The sequence below is a fragment of the Rhinoderma darwinii genome, chromosome 4 (assembly GCF_050947455.1).
Source record: "Rhinoderma darwinii isolate aRhiDar2 chromosome 4, aRhiDar2.hap1, whole genome shotgun sequence".
Taxonomy (NCBI): domain Eukaryota; kingdom Metazoa; phylum Chordata; class Amphibia; order Anura; family Rhinodermatidae; genus Rhinoderma; species Rhinoderma darwinii.
In genome coordinates, this window is record NC_134690.1 from 1162634 (window position 1) to 1167500 (window position 4867).

Below are 4867 nucleotides of genomic sequence, written 5' to 3' on the forward strand. Positions count from 1 at the left end.
CACGGGACGTTTTTCCTCTCGTTGCTTGCTCATGAAACATATTTGCAAGCTTAGGAAACAGGCAGTGGCAAGCTTAGAAGGCAAGCAACAGCAGAGTGGCGCAGCGGAAGCGTGCTGGGCCCATAACCCGGAGGTCAATGGATCGAAACCATCCTCTGCTAAGTGCTCTTATCCAGCTTTTTAAATCTCAATTTCTCATACTACCCATTGTCTCTACTTCAACAGAGGGGGGCAGGTGTAGACTTCTGGGCCAACAACCAAAAATCCAAAGGTTCTGCACCATTTCTTCTACATTGCCACTTTCTTAGCCTGATTTGGGGATTTTTTTTTTCCTCCTCAAAATTCTTGACTCCTAGCATGTTAGAAAATGGTAAAACCTATGGGTAACCTATACTTTTACAACACCTGGCACCCCGCAAGCTCCACACTCTTCCTTTCCTTACGGCAGAGTGACATCCATACTTAAAAAAAAAAAAAAAAAAGCTTTAATACAACCGGTTTACCAACATGGGTAAATCACACCTGTGGCGTCTCAAGCACCATAGCCCAGCGGCACAAATGGGGAATTAGCTCAAATGGTAGAGCGCTCGCTTTGCATGCGAGAAGTAGCGGGATCGATACCCGCATTCTCCAATAGTTTTGATTGCAGTTCTTCTCAAAACACGGGACGTTTTTCCTCTCGTTGCTTGCTCATGAAACATATTTGCAAGCTTAGGAAACAGGCAGTGGCAAGCTTAGGAGTCAAGCTTAGAAGGCAAGCAACAGCAGAGTGGCGCAGCGGAAGCGTGCTGGGCCCATAACCCAGAGGTCGATGGATCGAAACCATCCTCTGCTAAGTGCTCTTATCCAGCTTTTTAAATCTCAATTTCTCATACTACCCATTGTCTCTACTTCAACAGAGGGGGGCAGGTGTAGACTTCTGGGCCAACAACCAAAAAAGCCAAAGGATCTGCACCATTTCTTCTACATTGCCACTTTCTTAGCCTGATTTGGGGATTTTTTTTTCCTCCTCACAATTCTTGACTCCTAGCATGTTAGAAAATGGTAAAACCTATGGGTAACCTATACTTTTACAACACCTGGCACCCCGCAAGCTCCACACTCTTCCTTTCCTTACGGCAGAGAGACATCCATACTTAAAAAAAAAAAAAAAGCTTTAATACAACCGGTTTACCAACATGTGTAAATCACACCTGTGGTGTCTCAAGCACCACAACCCGGCGGCACAAATGGGGAATTAGCTCAAATGGTAGAGCGCTCGCTTTGCATGCGAGAAGTAGCGGGATCGATGCCCGCATTCTCCAATAGTTTTGATTGCAGATCTTCTCAAAACACGGGACATTTTTCCTCTCGTTGCTTGCTCATGAAACATATTTGCAAGCTTAGGAAACAGGCAGTGGCAAGCTTAGAAGGCAAGCTTAGAAGGCAAGCAACAGCAGTGTGGCGCAGCGGAAGCGTGCTGGGCCCGTAACCCAGAGGTCGATGGATCGAAACCATCCTCTGCTAAGTGCTCTTATCCAGCTTTTTAAATCTCAATTTCTCATACTACCCATTGTCTCTACTTCAACAGAGAGGGGCAGGTGTAGACCTCTGGGCCAACAACCAAAAAAGCCAAAGGATCTGCACCATTTCTTCTACATTGCCACTTTCTTAGCCTGATTTGGGGATTTTTTTTTCCTCCTCACAATTCTTGACTCCTAGCATGTTAGAAAATGGTAAAACCTATGGGTAACCTATACTTTTACAACACCTGGCACCCCGCAAGCTCCACACTCTTCCTTTCCTTACGGCAGAGAGACATCCATACTTAAAAAAAAAAAAAAAGCTTTAATACAACCGGTTTACCAACATGTGTAAATCACACCTGTGGTGTCTCAAGCACCACAACCCGGCGGCACAAATGGGGAATTAGCTCAAATGGTAGAGCGCTCGCTTTGCATGCGAGAAGTAGCGGGATCGATGCCCGCATTCTCCAATAGTTTTGATTGCAGATCTTCTCAAAACACGGGACAATTTTCCTCTCGTTGCTTGCTCATGAAACATATTTGCAAGCTTAGGAAACAGGCAGTGGCAAGCTTAGAAGGCAAGCTTAGAAGGCAAGCAACAGCAGAGTGGCGCAGCGGAAGCGTGCTGGGCCCATAACCCAGAGGTCGATGGATCGAAACCATCCTCTGCTAAGTGCTCTTATCCAGCTTTTTAAATCTCAATTTCTCATACTACCCATTGTCTCTACTTCAACAGAAGGGGGCAGGTGTAGACTTCTGGGCCAACAACCAAAAAAGCCAAAGGATCTGCACCATTTCTTCTACATTGCCACTTTCTTAGCCTGATTTGGGGATTTTTTTTTCCTCCTCACAATTCTTGACTCCTAGCATGTTAGAAAATGGTAAAACCTATGGGTAACCTATACTTTTACAACACCTGGCACCCCGCAAGCTCCACACTCTTCCTTTCCTTACGGCAGAGAGACATCCATACTTAAAAAAAAAAATAAAAAAAAAAAGCTTTAATACAACCGGTTTACCAACATGTGTAAATCACACCTGTGGCGTCTCAAGCACCACAACCCGGCGGCACAAATGGGGAATTAGCTCAAATGGTAGAGCGCTCGCTTTGCATGCGAGAAGTAGTGTGATCGATGCCCGCATTCTCCAATAGTTTTGATTGCAGATCTTCTCAAAACACGGGACATTTTTCCTCTCGTTGCTTGCTCATGAAACATATTTGCAAGCTTAGGAAACAGGCAGTGGCAAGCTTAGAAGGCAAGCTTAGAAGGCAAGCTACAGCAGAGTGGCGCAGCGGAAGCGTGCTGGGCCCATAACCCAGAGGTCGATGGATCGAAACCATCCTCTGCTAAGTGCTCTTATCCAGCTTTTTAAATCTCAATTTCTCATACTACCCATTGTCTCTACTTCAACAGAGGGGGGTAGGTGTAGACTTCTGGGCCAACAACCAAAAAAGCCAAAGGATCTGCACCATTTCTTCTACATTGCCACTTTCTTAGCCTGATTTGGGGATTTTTTTTTCCTCCTCACAATTCTTGACTCCTAGCATGTTAGAAAATGGTAAAACCTATGGGTAACCTATACTTTTACAACACCTGGCACCCCGCAAGCTCCACACTCTTCCTTTCCTTACGGCAGAGAGACATCCATACTTAAAAAAAAAAATTTAAAAAAAAAGCTTTAATACAACCGGTTTACCAACATGTGTAAATCACACCTGTGGTGTCTCAAGCACCACAACCCGGCGGCACAAATGGGGAATTAGCTCAAATGGTAGAGCGCTCGCTTTGCATGCGAGAAGTAGCGGGATCGATGCCCGCATTCTCCAATAGTTTTGATTGCAGATCTTCTCAAAACACGGGACATTTTTCCTCTCGTTGCTTGCTCACGAAACATATTTGCAAGCTTAGGAAACAGGCAGTGGCAAGCTTAGAAGGCAAGCTTAGAAGGCAAGCAACAGCATAGTGGCGCAGCGGAAGCGTGCTGGGCCCATAACCCAGAGGTCGATGGATCGAAACCATCCTTTGCTAAGTGCTCTTAACCAGCTTTTTAAATCTCAATTTCTCATACTACCCATTGTCTCTACTTCAACAGAGGGGGGCAGGTGTAGACTTCTGGGCCAACAACCAAAAAAGCCAAAGGATCTGCACCATTTCTTCTACATTGCCACTTTCTTAGCCTGATTTGGGGATTTTTTTTTCCTCCTCACAATTCTTGACTCCTAGCATGTTAGAAAATGGTAAAACCTATGGGTAACCTATACTTTTACAACACCTGGCACCCCGCAAGCTCCACACTCTTCCTTTCCTTACGGCAGAGAGACATCCATACTTAAAAAAAAAAAAAAAAGCTTTAAGAAAACCGGTTTACCAACATGTGTAAATCACACCTGTGGTGTCTCAAGCACCACAACCCGGCGGCACAAATGGGGAATTAGCTCAAATGGTAGAGCGCTCGCTTTGCATGCGAGAAGTAGGGGGATCGATGCCCGCATTCTCCAATAGTTTTGATTGCAGATCTTCTCAAAACACAGGACGTTTTTCCTCTCGTTGCTTGCTCATGAAACATATTTGCAAGCTTAGGAAACAGGCAGTGGCAAGCTTAGAAAGCAAGCAACAGCAGAGTGGCGCAGCGGAAGCGTGCTGGGCCCATAACCCAGAGGTCGATGGATCGAAACCATCCTCTGCTAAGTGCTCTTATCCAGCTTTTTAAATCTCAATTTCTCATACTACCCATTGTCTCTACTTCAACTGAGGGAGGCAGGTGTAGACTTCTGGGCCAACAACCAAAAACGCCAAAGGATCTGCACCATTTCTTCTACATTGCCACTTTCTTAGCCTGATTTGGGGATTTTTTTTTCCTCCTCACAATTCTTGACTCCTAGCATGTTAGAAAATGGTAAAACCTATGGGTAACCTATACTTTTACAACACCTGGCACCCCGCAAGCTCCACACTCTTCCTTTCCTTACGGCAGAGAGACATCCATACTTAAAAAAATAAATAAAAAAAAAAAGCTTTAATACAACCGGTTTACCAACATGGGTAAATCACACCTGTGGCGTCTCAAGCACCACAGCCCAGCGGCACAAATGGGGAATTAGCTCAAATGGTAGAGCGCTCGCTTTGCATGCGAGAAGTAGCGGGATCGATGCCCGCATTCTCCAATAGTTTTGATTGCAGATCTTCTCAAAACATGGGACGTTTTTCCTCTCGTTGCTTGCTCATGAAACATATTTGCAAGCTTAGGAAACAGGCAGTGGCAAGCTTAGAAGGCAAGCAACAGCAGAGTGGCGCAGCGGAAGCGTGCTGGGCCCATAACCCAGAGGTCGATGGATCGAAACCATCCTCTGCTAAGTGCTC

At 45.4% G+C, this 4867-nt stretch overlaps 2 non-coding genes across 2 annotated transcripts; both read left to right on the top strand.

Annotated features, from left to right (window-relative positions):
* Positions 1–560: 560 nt before the first annotated feature.
* Positions 561–633, top strand: TRNAA-UGC (transfer RNA alanine (anticodon UGC)). Its single transcript has one exon. It is a non-coding gene; the product is annotated as a tRNA-Ala (tRNA).
* An 801-nt stretch (positions 634–1434) lies between these two features.
* Positions 1435–1506, top strand: TRNAT-CGU (transfer RNA threonine (anticodon CGU)). The gene has a single exon. It is a non-coding gene; the product is annotated as a tRNA-Thr (tRNA).
* The last annotated feature ends 3361 nt before the right edge of the window (positions 1507–4867 follow it).